The sequence below is a fragment of the Athene noctua genome, chromosome 11 (genome assembly GCF_965140245.1).
Source record: "Athene noctua chromosome 11, bAthNoc1.hap1.1, whole genome shotgun sequence".
NCBI classification, from domain to species: domain Eukaryota; kingdom Metazoa; phylum Chordata; class Aves; order Strigiformes; family Strigidae; genus Athene; species Athene noctua.
The window spans coordinates 11,395,438-11,411,662 of NC_134047.1; the positions used below are offsets into that span (position 1 = coordinate 11,395,438).

The window sequence follows — 16,225 nt, forward strand, 5'->3', positions numbered from 1 at the left end:
TCTCACGTAGCGGCTGTCTTGCAGGGAGAGGTTTGGCTTATGAAATGCTGCTTGGGGAGCTCTGCCACAGCATCTGCTTTTTCCAGTTTGGGCAGGCAAGTAGCCTGAAATATGAGGAAGCTGATAACAACAGCCTACTTGGTGCTGTCTTTTGTCCACTGTGGCTTATGTATTATTTGAGTTCTGCAGGCATCTAATTTTCAGTAGCATCTCTGTGTGTGATCATGTTACGTAGCAGTGCTTCCAAAATGGGCAGAGATAGCTTTGCAAAGAGTGATACATGCACACAGTCCTCAGTGTGTGGAATTATTTTGAATGTCATGTCCACCGAAGATAAGTGTTTACCAGAACCCTTTATTTCTGCTTAGAGCTGTTGCAAAATGCAGCATACCTATCTGATGAAAAGTGTGTTTGCATGCTGTATTGCTGTAAATTGTGGAGGCAACTGAATTCAGCTCCCATTAGCTTTATGCTTTCTTATCAGTCCCCTAGAATTTTGGATGCTAGAAATCTCCAGCTGACGACAGAAACCTTCTGTCACCAAATGTAGAACTCCACGGCTAAAATTTTACCTCCTGAATCTCGGCGTGAGCAAGATTTAGCTGTCACTAAACCAGAGGTTTCCTATACATGCTAGCAGCATGTAGAACATTAGGATGGGTTTTCTTTTAAAAGCAGTTGCAGTTGCCTGAGCTATGCTCCCAGCAAAATTGGTGGTTGGAATCTCCATCATGTATGAGATTCTCAAATCATAAAATATTTTGTACCAAAAAGTTGCTTAAACATTGCTAAGACTTCCTTGGTGCATTTAGTGTCATAGGTTTGTACATTAGTTACCATAATTCTGTCAGACGTAGCTGGATACTTCCATGATGCAATGGCTCTTAGCCACAATCTGGAAAGTATTTATCCACAAAACAGCCTGTAATGTGTGCCTTGTGTACAATATGCACTGGAGTGGTGTGTTTAAAACACTTTATATCTTCTCCTAGGAGATGTGTATGTAATTCACAAGTGAGTAACACTGTCAGCTCCTAATTCATACAGATAAAGCCATCATACCACACCATTAAACCCTGAGTACATATATATGTACTAAATATAAACACAGAGACCACAGTTAATAAAAGGAGGAACAGGAAACAACTGAAGGTGGACTGCAATATTGAAAAGATCGCCTAATATAAATAGTGTAAGAGAATTGTCAGCAAGTCAAATGCAAATAACAGTTGTGAAAACAAAAAGGAAACTACTTTTCAGTGTATGATCTGCTCCAGAAGCTGAGAAGCTGAGAAAAAGTGTTTTCATAGAATCATAGAATGGTTTGGGTTTGAAGGGGCCTTAAAGATCATCCATCTAGTTCCAACCCCCCTGCCATGGGCAGGGACACCTTCTGCTAGATCAGGTTGCTCAAAGCAACCTTTCTGTTGATTATTTTGTAGGGTTGGTTTTGTTTTCTTCTAAGTCCCCAAACTTTCTAGCTGTTATTTAGTCTACTGGAAGGTAGTCAAGCTTTAGGAAATAAATGTCTGAGTGATCCAAATAGGTGTCTAGAAAGGCAAATCCTATAAATGGCTATGTTTTTAGACTGGGATATTAAAGTTTCTATGAAAATTCAGTGGGAATATAAGCTCATGGCAGTCCCTGATTTAGACCAAAGGTGCTTTACTGATATTTGAGCTGTCCTGTGGAGATCCTGTTCTAAGTAGAAACCTGTACAGACTTTCAGAGACCATAAATTCCACTAAATACATCTCCTAAGTGCTTTGCTCAAAGGAATGTTAAGCTCTTACTAAATCTGCAAATTATAGCTATTTGACAACTTTGAGTTTACAGTCTGACAGCTCACGTCATCAGTCGGAACATGATGAGCAAAGTAAGAGGCTGCCTTGCTTGCTGGTGACTTACAGGAATCTTGTAATAACAATCAACTAGAAAATGTTGTAAAGCTGTGACAATCTGGAAACTGTTTGTGACATCTGTTGAACACACTTGTTTTTATTCCTATTGACTGTAGGAAAATGCAAGTGGTATTTCATGGAAATGGAGTGGTTGTGTTCCAAAGTGGGAGCTAAAAGTCTTCCTCAAGGATGCATGTTGTCATTCACGTGAATTTCTATATAAATCACTGTGACACATTCTTAACACTCGAGACAGATTAAAAAGAAGTTACTCAACAGATTATTTCTCTCTGACTGCAGGAGATAATGAAGTGAAAATAGCCAATGAACTTTGCAGGAAACAGAAGAAGAGATGAGGAGAACCTCAGAGTCCTTGCCGTTGAGTACTTTGACATGACTAGTGCTGTCTGCATGGGAAGTGAACACCGACTAATGGCCTTATGGTTCAAAGCAGTTTAGCGAAGATTCTTGTCCATTTGAAAAGAAACGGACAGTATTAGAGATGTAAACTCACACGTGCACATATGTCATCTAAGTGTAGAAGGCCTTAAACGTGCAAGATGCGTTAAGTGTAACAGTCAAGTAGAAGAGCTATGTCATTCTACAAGAAAAAAATTCCTTGCTAGGTTAGTTGGTTACGCCCTTGTGACTGAAGCGTATGGGTCCTCGCAGTGTAACATAGTTTCCTTTATGATGTTTTTTGTAGCAACCTTTTCTTGTTTCAATACACACTTGTCCTAGAGCCTGCTTTAAGACCTGTTAGAACAGTGGCATGGAAACTGAAGAAAACATTGGTTTACTGTGTAGTGGCAATGTAGCCAACTAAATTCAGCCTGTGCTCTTCTTTAAAATAGGTACAAAAAAGAACATGACCAGAGAAAAAAATGTACTTGCTGAATCACCCAACTGTTGCCAACACAATTTTTGAATCTCAGATCATATAACAGAGGTGGGCAACAGCTATGAGTATGGTAACAACTATGTGAAGGGAAGCCCTTGGAACTAAGCTGCCTCTTGCTATTCAGCCAGGAGTTTATCTAGAAGTGAAGAAAAGTTGTCGTCAGCCTGGTTGTGTCTGACTCATATGTTTCTTTACCCATTGACTATCCATAAACAGAGGAAACAAACTAGTTATTTAAAAGACACAAGCCCACCTAGGTGATAAATTTTAACTTTCCATTCTTTCCAAGAGCTTCTCCAGCAGTTTGCGGTTCTTTCCACAGGCTCCATACCTTCTCACCAGCCTTGGGTCAGGTTGGGACAGAGCATCTCTGATCCTACTGATGAGTCACCTTGAAGCTGCTCCCCACTGCAGACTGGAAAGTGATCTTTGTGGATCAGTCGGCAGCAGATTACACCGTTGGATGTAATGAAAAGCCACTATGGCTTTGTAAGGATCAGCTGAAACAGCTTAGAATGGTCCTAGAGTGAAGCCCAATGTGCTGCCAAGGTACAAGAACAACACAATCTACAGACAAGTTAGGACTAGCTAGGGAAAAGTTTGATGTGAGCCGGGTGTGGTTACCTAAAGCCTGGTGTCTTCATCAGCTGAAAATTGAATTGTATGCCCAGGAAACACATATGTGAATCTTTTCAGTTTGAATGAACCTTTCTGTGAGAGTTGCCTCAAGTGAAAAGTAAACATCTGCAGTCAGGCTCTCTGGTCATACATGTCTTGACACCATCTCCTTGAAGAGAAGCAGGAACAATGTAAGAAAGTGATCATACAACTGAGAATATATTCTTGTCCTATAAGGAAGATCTCTAAAACCTTCCAAATGTCGAGACTTCAGTCTAGATTAATTTCTGTGGATCTCAAAATCTTGGGACTGTCATCGCAAAAGACACTATAAGGAGGTTGGAAATTGAGACCTTGCTATAAGTCCTGTAGATAATTGCCTGGCTTCCTTATGTTGTATGAGGTAAGGTTACTTCACACAGGCAGTGCAATTACCTACTGTACAAATGGAAAATGAAATTGCAACTTTGTGTGCGATTGTCAAGATGATATCCAAACTACAGGCTATCTGGCAGAACTGCTGCCCTCCTCTTTGGAAGAAGAGCTTGCATTATTCTCTCTGGAAACAACAGATTTGGAGATGTTAATCTTTTCTAATGTGGCCTTTCACAGTGTCCTGTGAAAGATGATGACCTACAAAGTGTTTACACTGGTTTCTGCAGCTTTCAATCTAAGGGAGAAATCTCATCACCTAGGGCTTTAGTGTGAAGCTAAAATTCAGACTGAGTTTAAACACAGACCAGCTGACAGCAGATACAGGTTATGTGATGCATTGGAGAATTAATTGAATGGTCCTATGCTGTTAGGGTGAACTAATAACTGAGTAAGTGGTTTACCCCTTTTTGACTGTTCTTATTCAAACTGGGGGCAAGAAGGGGAAAAAAAAAAAAAAAAAAAAAAGGTAACCATACCAGGACTATGTTCCCTAGAGGAGAGTCTATAGGTTATGGAGGAGGTGGTCCTTTCCTGTTGCAGTCTGAGGCAGGTTAACAGCATAGCTGTAAAATGTCTTCCAGAAGGTTAAAAAAAAAAAAAAAAATCACTGAGTGATTATGAATTACACACTTAACAAAAAACCTTAGTTGTAATCACTTCGCATTTAAAAAAAAAAGTCATTTAATTTTAACTTTAGTCTTAATTTTGGGGAAGTTTGAGGGATGCAAGAAGTACATTTAATCTGTACTTACTGTCGTGTTTCTTTGTGTGTTTGAAAGTAGGCATTTTGCCTTAAGAAAGAAGTTAAATTGGTTTGCACAGGTATAAAGCTTTCCTTTTATTAATATTTAAATAAATGGGGGACTGTCACTGAACTGCAATTTAGTGGTTTTTTAATCAGTCTTTGTTGGATTGGAAAGCATTTATTCTGTTAGGCTATTTAAAAAAAATTATCCTTAAATTAATAAAAATCTCTTGCAAAAATGCTGAAACTAAGTGGAATGTTTCCAGAAAAATCAAGTTTTTGGTTTTTTTTTTTAAGTGTGTGTAAAGTAATCCTGTCTTCCAAAATGATGCTTGAAGTTGTTTGGATAGAGTTGGCATCTGCCAGAGTAGAGTCACACATAAGATAACATGATTGACCATTTTTGGCATAGGATGGTCTAAATTGGCTCATCTGTTGGCTGTCAGTCTCTTCTGAATTAGATCCAACTCTTTGTAGGCACGTTTCCATCTGGTTAAGTTTAGGACTCAAGCTGTTTATATATTTCAAAAAAATGTAAAAAAAGTATTTCGTACCAATAACAGTTTCTGGAAAAAGGTTTTTGCTTATGTTCTTAATGCATTTTGAAACTATTTCATTTTCTTTACTGGTCAAAATAACCTTCTAAAGGATAAAGGAAGATGTACCTATGTATTATGTTAAGACCCTTGAAACATGTAAATAAAATGGAAAGAAATTAAAATTTTTATACTTACGTGTTTAAACATATGTATCTATGCATGCGTATAATTCTATGGTATGCTATTCTGCTAAATTGGAAAACCAGATTTTAAGTCTGCTAATATTTTAACTATGTGCATTAGGAAAGTAGGATGAATACATGCTGTTACATTCTCATTGAGTCTTTCTAAGATTGGCCTTGCATTATTTTTATTCCAAATATTAGCCATCTGGCACTGTGTGCTGCAGTATTTAGTGCTACAAATAATAATGAAAAATATGGTAATAGCTCATGATACTTTACCGTAAAAATATAAGACAGAGGGTATAAAGCTTTGGGCGTATCATCTTAAAGCTGCCAAAGCATGTTGTTCCTTCCGCCCTTGCTTTCCAGAAATGACTCTTTGATTGGAGACAGCAGTGGTAATATAGGAAAGTCATTGGTTAATGCACATTAATGAATCTGCATTTCTTGTAGTTAATGAACTACAGTCCTGAAGAAAAATGGGTAAACTCCAAGATTGATACCTTCCTGTTCAGGTAGATGTGGGCACATCCAAGACCCACAGAAATAAAGGATTTGACTTCAGAGATTCTGGAGAGGGCTCTGTCTTTTCCACATCAGTCAAGCCCCGTAGAAATGCTTGACCTTTAAACAACATTTCCTTCTGTCTCCCCACATCAAAATATGGTGACGAGACTGTTGCACATTCAGCAAAACTTGTTCTTGTTGCAGTTCAGTTGCATAATTAGATGGAGCTTAAAAGAGGTCAGAGCTAAACTTCAGTGACTCTGTAGGCCGATGCAGAGGTGAATTGCAACTAACTCACAGAACTTGCCAAGCTTTCAGGGCTTCAGGAAAATAGTTTGAGGATGTTTAGGTTGGAAGGAAGCGAGCATTTTAATGAACATTCACTTTAGAGAACACTTTTGCTGGCAAGATGAATTTACCGTTACGTATTTCTCTAAGTTGGATTTATTTTTGAAGATTGGGCAAGCAGCAATTGGGATGGCACAGCCTATGTGGCCGTGGCACGTTGCTGCCCTGTCTGCATTAAACCCAGCCATTTGCATCAGCTCTGCCCTCTGTACCCGCTGTGCACTACTGGAGCATCCTCTGTACTTGAAGCAAGAGCGTAAGGCATAAGGTGCCTCCAGGCCCAAGGAGCTCAGCATTTCCTAAAGAAATGAAATAATTTATGAGGACACTACAAGTAACACCTCCCCCTGTTCACAAAGAGTGCTCACCAGCTCTTTTGACTCTGCAGTTTTCATCCAGGGGTTTTAGATCCAGCCAGCCTGGCCAAAGCAGCAGCTGGGTTTGGTCTGTGGGCTATCCAGGAACATCTACTGCATCTCTGCCCTTCGCTAGTCTAGCGCACACAGCAGAGGCGTCCAACCCCATCTGGGTCACTGGAGTTGCTGCCGTGAGCGACCAAATCTTTAATGAGCCCGCAGCAGCGCTGATTTTTTGCAGGCATGTGCTGGGCCAAGGATCGATGCCTGAGCCGTCAGGTAGGTGTGCACTGGCTGCGGGGGGCTCACTGCACACACGCCGAAATTCTGTGCAGAAAAGCAGGAGCCTTCACCCAAGGGAGGGAACACCATCCACCCGCTCGATTTCACACTCATCCCTCCGACTGTGTCCCCTCAGCGGGCTGGAGGACACAGGAGTGCGGAAGGGGCTCGGGGACCCTGATGGCTGTTGGCATCGGGAGGTTCAGCTCGGGGGCTGGCGGGAGCCAAACGGCCCAACAGCTCCGCTGCTGCAGTTGGCCGTGCTGTCTCAGAAGCTGTTGTTCAGCATATCGGTCCCTCCTTCCTTCGGCTCGGCTTTCTACCTTGACATATCCCGATCCTTTTGCCTTCTCCAGGTTTTGTTCTAACCTGTGCTCTGGCTTACTGCAAACACACCAGACCATTCTTGAGCCTTTTTTGTTGTTGCTGGTTGGTGTCCCGTCCCCCCCCCACCCCCCCCTTTTTTTTTCTCCCCTGCTAATCCAGTAGCCTCCCCTCAAGTGGCCAAGACTGTTCGTCCTGCCAAGGAAACGAGAGAACACAGAGCCTTCTGTCCACAGAGCATTCGTCTTGGCCAAGGCACAAAGGTAAGCTTTTATTTCCTCCTGTTCAGAAGCCACCAATAATGAGGCGTTTGGCCACGGAAACACAGTAGGACAAATGCACAGTCTAGACAAAGATTTACAATTTGAACTGTTGGGAGGAAGGTGGGGGAAACAGAGAAATAGATACAGGCTAATTTGGGGGATCAGAGCCTATTAGCAGCACAGTTTTAATGTTGTATTGGGCCACGCAAGCCTCAGAAGCTATTAACTGGCTGGAACTTTCTGACTTGATAAGGAGTTTTTTAGCCTTGTGAATGAGTTGCAAAGGAGGGTTGGGGTTTCTTGGGTGGGGGGGTTGACTGTTGGAGCAAGGAGCGTATCAAGGAGTGGAGAAGCCTGAAAAACTAATCTGGGACCCTCCTCACCTTCCGTCCTTCTACAGCTCGGTCAGACAGATTGGAAATGTGTCTCACCCGAAGAGGTCACCAACAGCCTTGAGTTTCTGCCGAGTGTGTCTGAAACATCACCCGTCAGGGCAAAGAGAAGGCACGGACTAAATAGCAGCACTGTTTCTCCAGTCCTTCTTAGGCAGCACACTGGAAGGGGGATGCAACATGCCAGGAACCGGTGGGGTTCATAAGGAACAACTGTTTTGGGTAGAGTTTCGATGCTTTCTTGACAAAAGGTCTGCTAAGGCTTGCCAGGTATGACAGACAGGAAAGGAGAAATTCTGTATGTGGCAGTTGATGATTCCAGCTTTGTTTCTTCAGGAATTGCTTCAGCCTTGGTGAGAATGAATCCCTGTTTGCAGCCTCGGCATTATTTCCCCCAGCACAGAGTTTTGAATCACGTATCAGGACCTAGGAAGGAAGAAGGAAGTAGGCAAGTCCGTCACGCACATGAACCAAAGCCCCACCTTCACATGGAGTGCCTCCCGTTCTACCAGTGGTCTACATTACACCGTTCTTGTTCAGAAGTTGGTCCTCAAAGTCTGACAGAGTGGGGGAAGAAATCCTTTCCAGCTCTTAGTGGTAGTGGAGAATAGGAGGGTGATAACTCCTGGTATCCTGCTTCCTTTTTCTCTGGGTTTTTAAGGTTCATAACATCTGGGCAGCATTCTGCTTGACCCCTGATTTTCCAGGCTTATCCAAGAGCGTAGGATTTGAGCTCTTTGAAAAATCACATTCACGTACTTGTACCACAGGCAAACCAGAATCCTCCTGTGAACCTCTGCCTTTCTCTCTGGTACTGTTTAGCAGAGGGACTGTGTATGGCAGAAATGAATCAGGCCATGCCAAATGAAGGATTTAACCCTTATTGGGTGTGCCTTAGTGACCCTCCTGTGTGTCAGGAAAAGTAGCCATCATGAAAAGAAGGAATGATCCTAAAATAGGTGTTTGGAGAACTGGAAAGCACCGTGGCATTGGCCTATTGCCATAATCCAGGTTCTGCTATTTTAGTGTCTGACTCCTGCTTCCTAGGCAGACAAGCAAGCGTAGGCTCCCAGCATATAGATGTGTCTGGGCACATGGATTTTGTGTGAAGACAGCTGGGAGGATGGGACAGATGTAGATGTCTGATCTGCTCGGTCTTACAGGTTGTAGTGAATGATTACGATGCACGTTGCAGCTGCACTGTATTGGGGAGGTCAGGAGAGCAGTGAGGGTGTGCGGCAGGGCAGAGCGAGGTGCTGGCTGGCATTGCAATCGCTCCTCGCTCAGGGTTTTGTTGATCTCTTCCTGCCAAAAGAGTTTCTTAGCACCTTGTTCTCACACCTGTGAGTCTCTTTATTTGACAGTCTGGAAAATTAATACCCAGCCAAGATGGGTAGCTGCACTTCCATCATGTCAGTGCACTTTTTACATCTGTTTGTGGCAGTACATAAAAAGATCACAGTGCACAGACTGTTAATTTTAAAGATTGCCGAAGATGCTGTGCAGAATTTTATGCTGCTGATCGATGAGTATTGTGGTAGTTCTGTAATTGAAGTACCTTAAATGAGTAGCATGTGGATATGCGAAACTAAAGGCATTATATTGTATCACAGCTACAAGGAAAATCTTTGAGCCTTATGTTTGTATTCTCTCTAAAAGACAGCATTTAAATGAATACTTGGGTTGTTGTCTTCTAAACTGGATCCAGGTGCAATGCTTATTTAATTGAATGTATCTTTTCATCTCCACCATGGCTCTCCCCACGCTTACGTCTAATCTTATCTATGTGATTATATTCTGCTGATTGCTGTAGCTGCCAGCCTCCCAGCACACAGCACCGCTGCCATCTCCTTTCCAAAGACATCATGAGGAGTTGGGTAGGTCTGACAAACTTAGTGTTGGTACCCCGGTGCTTCTAACCACATCATTCCTGCTTGCAGCGGGGCGCAGCGAGGTGCCTTAGTGGAGGAGCTGCCAGATTTGCTTGGATGCCTTCGGTGGCACTTTTGAAGGTAATATAGCCCGTGTGTGAGTGTGCTAAGGGCAGAGTGGCTGAGGGCAAAACCTCCCCCAAGTTCATGAAATTTGAAGCAGTTAGTTAATGAATGCCATCCAAATGTATGTGTGATTAACTGAGCACTGCTAGGTGCACTGTTAACCATCTCACCTGACCCTGATTAATTACTCATTATATTACTTGAATCTTTCTGTCAGGAAAATGATGGGGGGGTGATGGTGTGTCTGTGTGTGTGTGAGAGAGAAATAAAATGCAGCATTGTGGTAGAGACTACAAATGTGCAAAGGTATAGGGCCTGGACTGTGTGATTTCCACAGCAACGTGGTGATGCTGGAGAGGAAAACAGTAGCTCAGGATAGGACTGGGAGATGCTACTGCTATGACAATGACTTGCTCTGTGGCCTTAGTTACATCGCTTACTGCTCACCTCTGTTTCTACAGCAGGGCGTGATGCTTCAATCATGTGCCCTGCTGCAGTGGGACTAAATAATTTGCATGTGGTGTATAGTATATCCTGGGTACCACTGTTAATGAAGACCGAATGAGATTAGTTGCTTATTTTGCAGTACTTAAAGTTGATGTGTAAAGTGTTCCGAATTCAGAGAGCATTGGATATGCTGCTATAAGTTATTTTCATTTTAGTACTCTATATACACATGGGGCTCTCCCATCCTGTGAGAACAAGGACTGAAGTGCTCAATATTTTAAAATTTTAGTCACGGTCTAAAAGTTGATTAGTTAATGCTGTATGGGTTGTGTCGTCTAAGATGAAAAGGCAACAGAATTTGGGGTAAGCTCACATGGTAACTTATGAATAGGAACCTCTCTTAAATATCACAGTGAATTTAATTCAACTAAAAGGCTAATACTCATGTTGCTTTTCTTCAGTTGCACTTAACATACTTGGGTCCGGTTTGCCTTCTATTTGCTAAATAATTCTGTTATACCTTCCAAATCAGTAAGAAAACTTTCCGCCAGGTCCCGGTGCAATAACTCTGGACATGGCGCACATGTGAGGCGAGCAGCGCTGCGGGTGTCGTGGAGAAATAGGGCTGCAATACTAGAAGCTGTTGTGGGGGTCCTGCGAGAATGGATGTATTTTATAAGCTCGCGGGCTCTATAGATGTAGTCCCCTGCCTTGCCTGTTTCTCCTGCCCTGCCGTTCCCCCCAAGGCAGTGTCCGGCGTATCCCTGCCCGGCATCTCAGCACGTCCAAAGCACTCTTGGGATGAAGCAGCCTCTTCGTGTTAATGCACATCTGAGCCTAAAGCGTAATTCCGGAAGCTGTTACATGTCTCTGTAATGTGATAATGAAAATAAAGCCGAAGAGCTGTTGCAAACCCTCACGCGCCGAGCCATCCCTCTCACCTCTTCCCTTCGGGCAGCTCTTGCGTTTTGGAGAATTAAAGGGGCTCGGCCGCCCTCGCCGGGGAGCGGTGTCCCTCCCGCGCTCTGGCGGAGCGGTGCCCTGGGCGCAGGCACAGAGGGTGACACCCGCCCGGCCCGGCCCCTGCCGCCCCCCCCGCCCCGTGCTGACCCACCTCCCGTTACGGCGGGGCCTGCCCTGCCCTGCCCGGCCGCCGAGCGGGCCGCGGGCGAAGCTCCGACCGCCCACCGCTTGCCTTGCCTTCCTCCCGGCGCCCATCTTCCCTCCCCACCCCTGCCTGCGAGGGCCGAGAGAACGGCGCCGCCGGTCCGCTGTCCCCCGCCGGCCCCGGGGGCTGCTCTCCCTCTCGCCCGGGGCGGGCGGGCCAGCGGGATCGCTGCCCCGGCGGCTGCGCTACCACCCCGGGGGCGGCACCTGCCCCGGGCCCTGGCGGCAGGTGAGGCCGGGCCGCCCCGCCCCGCTCCGCCCCGCCGGGGTCCGGGGCCGCGGCGACGCGCCCTTTATGCCCGGTGGCGGCGCGGCGCGCGCTCCCGCCGGGCGGAGCGGGGGGGGCGGGGAGGGTGTGTGTGTGTGTGTGTGTGTAACGGGCGCCGGTCCCGCGGCTGCGGGAACAATGGCAGCGGCGGCGCTCCCCGGCACCTCCTGAATGGGCACAGGCGGCCGGGGTGGGGGAGGCGGCGAGGAGGGAGCGGCCGCGGCGGCGGCGGAGGAGGCGGAGGCGGCGGGGCGAGGCGAGGCGGGCGCCGCTCGCTCCCTCCCTCCCTCCGCAGGGAGCGCGGGGCCGGCGCGGGCTGGCTGCGCGCCGCGGGGGGCCCGGCCGTGAGCCGCCGGGGCGCTGAGGGCCGGGAGCGCTGGCTCCGCCGAGGGCCCTGCGGCGGCGGCGGCGGCGGCGGCGGGGGAGGGGCGGGGGCCGGCGCGCGGGGGGAGGGGCGGGGGCCGGCGCGCGCGGGGCGGCGGGGGGGGGGGGGCGGGCGCGTCCACCTGCGCGCGCCGGGGCCCCGGGCGCATGGAGCAGCGCTGAGCGCCGCAGCCGCCGCCGCCGACACCGCCCGGCGGGCGGGGGGACCCGCCGGCCCCGCGCGGCCGCCTCCCTCGCGGGCCCGGCGCTGAGGTGAGTCCCGCCGCCGCGGCGCTTCCCCCCCCACCACCACCGCGGGAGCCGCAGGGGAGGCGGCGTGAGGCAGCGGGGGAGGAGGAGGAGGAGGAGGCCTGGGGCGAGGGGGGCGATGCTGATGGCAATGCCGGCCTGCGCGGGGCGCGGAGGCCTGCGGCGAAGTTGCGCGGCGGCGGCGGAAGGAGCGGGGCGGCCGCGGGGTGTGTGTCTGTGTGTGTGTGTGTGTGTGTGTGTGTGTGGTGGGGAGGGGGAGGGGGGGCGGCCTGCACCGGGCAAGTTGGCGCCTCCCCCCGCGGGGCGCCGCGTCCCCCCCCGGGCAGGTGCCGCGCTGGGCGGGGGCGCCGCCCCACCGGGCCCGGGGGGAGCGTGTGTCCCCCCCCGGCCCCGCTGCTGCCCGCCGGTGCTCCCGCCGCCTCCCCTCCCGCCCCGGCGGGGTTTATTTACAGCGGCGGAGGGAGGGGGGGGGCTGCACTTACTTCAGCCTCGGCCAGAACAAAAAAAAAATAATAAAGAAGGGGGGGATGGGATTTTTTCTTTTAGGAAAAAAAGCCCCAACCCTGGAAGTAACTGTCATTCCGCGTATTAAACTAGAAAACTGGCTAATCAAATAAAACTGGCTCATTGTCTGAAACTCTATCCCAGCGAAAAATGCGGCTGTGAATATAATTAACCATCTGTCTAGCGAGCGGTGGAGAATTGGGTTCGTGTGGTTTTTATTCCGGTCTCTTTAATTTCTGAACCGCTTGTGCGTCCGTGCAGCGGTGGCAGCGGTAATGTGTTTTGCTTACTAAGTGTAAGATGTGACCTGTGTGTGTGCGTGGAGGATGCTGAAACGGGAGTGGGGGGGAATAATGAAATCCTCGTCTCCGAAATGAACTGTGCTGCTCGTGAGCAATACGGTTTATGATATATTAACCCAAACAAGCTGTAATGGGACCGGCGATGAAAGCAAAGGGTTTGTTTTTTCTCTCGGTGATGCTCTCCGGTGTTCCGCCTCCCGCGGGGAACGGGCGCAGGATGGGTGCGTATTTGGGGAATTCGTGGATGGGTGTCGTGGGTGGATGCGTGCGGCCGGAGGGGAGCGGTGCGCCTGTGCGAGCAGGGCCTGAATGAGCCTCTTGCGTGAAAACAAAACGGCTCTGTGGTTCTTAAACCTTCCCTGAGGTTCCTGCTCGGTGCTTCGCTCGTCCCTTCTGCCCCGCGCCAGCCCCTCCGGCCGGCTTTGCCCGGAACCTCTGTGCAACCATCAACATCCTGGTATTCGGAATTGTGTGTCCTCCGTGCTGGAGGTACCTGCTGTTAGCGCTGGAGCAGCGTGGTAATGCGGTAACCGCCGTGCCCGCAGCAAAGACTGCTGGAAAGTGAGCTCTGTGTGTGCCTGTACACACGCTCCTGCTTGTTGGTTTTGTTTGTGGTTTTTGATTTGTGGGTTTGTTGCTTTTTTGCTTTTTTTTTTTTGTGGTTTTGTTTTTGGTTTGGGTTATTTTTTTTGTTTTTAGTTTGGGTGAGGGAAGAATACAGGAAGCTAAAAAAAAAAAAGGGTAGTGCTCAAGCAGGTAGGATGCAATTTAAAGTCACTTCAGCTAATACCCCATGCAAGGCTACATTTGTTAAGGTATGTGAACTGTGCATAAGGCAGCAGTCTTTAGTGAATCACTTTTTAAAAACAAATAGTTGACAAAAGAAACAGACCTGCTAAATGGGTAACAATTATGTAAGCCCATAGTAGGTTTTGATGTATGTCAAGACTGTTAAATAAATCAACCTGTTCAGTGAATAAATCTGCTATGCACCAATGCTTTTTTTTTTTTTTTTTTTTGAGAATAAACCTGACTGTATTTAAGATGTTTCTACTGAGCATGTTAATCTTACGGCCAAGCCCTGTCGCTGCCAGTGACACAAGAGAAATCCGTGGGGAGGGTGGGGTGCAGGAGCAGGGGGAGGGGAGGGGCACACCGAGTAATAAGATGGATATTAAAAATACACAAAGATGTGCATAAGGATTCCTAGTGATAAAATTCTCACTGATCCATGTCTTGATGGAGTATTTGCTTTGCAGTGGCAATGGCCCATACAAAGCTACATTGATTTAGCTTTCTCTGTTCACGATGGCAGTTCTGGTGAATAATTATTTTCCCAAAAGCCCTAACTAAGGAAAGAAAGAGAGTCCCTGCTTGGCCTACACAGTAGTACAGTATCTTTGAAAGCGCGTATCCGGCTGCAAATAAAGAGAGCCAGTTCAAGTGTTACTACACTCAGCAGAAATAAAAGGGAGGCAGAAAAGGGGAGCAACCGGCTGCTTCCCTGTGTGCCTCGTCCCCCTCTCCCTCTCTCTGCACCCCACCCTGCGCTTTGCTTTGGGAGGCGGGGAGGGGGGATTTTTGTCGTTTTGTTTTTCCTTTTTTGTGTTTGCTGTTGCCTTTTGGAGGTGAGACTCTGGCCGCCCATTTGAATGTTGAGTTCTGAATCATAAGGAGACTCTTTTGGGTTAAAAACAAAAAAGGAAAAGCTTGTGGCCAGTGGGCTTTAACTTCCGTGGCTTGTACAGGGGGAGGGAGTAGGGCTGTGTGGGGCAGCGCTTTGATGGTGTCCTCCCCTTTTGAGGTGATGATTCCTTGTGGATGTTTTTGCGATCGATCACGTGCGTATCTTTTTCCTGTCTTTGGAGAGAAACGTATGAAAAGACTTAAATGTGCCTGCAGGACCAAGAAGAACGCAGGCAAGGCTTGGGGAGAAAGTGTTCCCAAACAAAGGGGTCCAGACTCAGGTTGGCGTCCCGGGTGTAGGATGCAACCATCGATACAAGGTGCAGCAGCACTTCTCAGATAATGAGGCTTTTCCAGCGTAGTAACAAACCAACCATGCTGATTTCTTCAAGCACAACAACAAACCCCCCCCTTAAAGTTTATGCCCTGTTGCAAACAAAAAGCAACGTTAGAAAATAATCTTCTCCTCGGGCAGAATCCAGGGAGGAGAGCCATGGACACTTCAGGCCTTGCTCTAGTCCTCACAGGGGCTGTGCAGATGCTGCCATAGTTGAGCTTGTGTTTGGCCCTGAGAGAGCTGGGTAGTCAGTATGTTAAACACAGTAAAATTGCTATTGCTTCTCAGTAATGACGATTTTTGGTCTGTGAGGGAATTTAAAAAAAATATTTTGAGAATTGGAAGCAAAATAATTTTTACATAATCCACTTGTTACGTTCAAAGTCCTGTATTTTCACCTGGGAGAGAACTGTTTTTTTGGTTTTTGTTTTGTTTTGTTTTGTTTTTTTACTTTTATGCTAGCTCTTTGTGTACTTTTAGCCCCGCTTGAGTTGGCTTTATAATCATTACCTATGTATACAGTCAGGTGCTTGACGAGCCTGATTTTGTGGAAGCTGCCAGCAGTGAGTAAATGAGCCATGTGGCATAAAACCGAGCGAACCATGTTTTGTTGGTACCTTGCTCTTCCCTCTTTCCTTCGAGTTGGTCATACGTGCCTGTGGTGTCACTTTGTGCAGGGGGTCCGGGCTGTTCTAGTGTAGGGACCTGCCTGATTTGTTCCCTGTATGTGGTGGGTGAGAGGCTTGTGGGATCTCAGCCCTTCGATTTTAGGGCTCCTGGGTGCTGTTACAACGAAATGTTAAATAGTTAGCATGTGTTACTTTGTTGTGTAGAAAGTGAAGTTACAGATGCTGAAGATGATTAACTGGTTTAAGCATCCAGGCGCTGGGCATGAGTTTTGCCTGAAGGATGCACAAATTGAGGATTAGCCATCCTGCTGTCAGTGCCGAAATGTTGGTACCACTGATGCCCTGCCTGCGGACATGAGGAGAAATCGGGAGTATTTGGGAAAGCTGAGCCAGGGCGAAGTTTGTGGAAGGAGCTGTCGGTTCTGCAAATTGGTGTTGAACCCGGCTGCATGCCTTATG

At 47.3% G+C, this 16,225-nt stretch overlaps 1 protein-coding gene across 4 annotated transcripts in view; it reads left to right on the forward strand.

The window, feature by feature from the left end:
• Positions 1-11,549: 11,549 nt before the first annotated feature.
• The window catches only part of NEXMIF (neurite extension and migration factor), a 171,051-nt gene continuing 166,375 nt past the window's right edge, over positions 11,550-16,225 (forward strand). For 3 of the 4 annotated variants that reach the window (XM_074915235.1, XM_074915234.1, XM_074915238.1), the window contains exon 1: positions 12,199-12,311. The gene's annotated coding sequence lies outside the window, so the exon portion shown is untranslated. Of the gene's footprint in view, positions 11,637-12,198; positions 12,312-16,225 lie in introns of those variants that run through there. The other variant, XM_074915237.1, reaches the window with a different exon arrangement.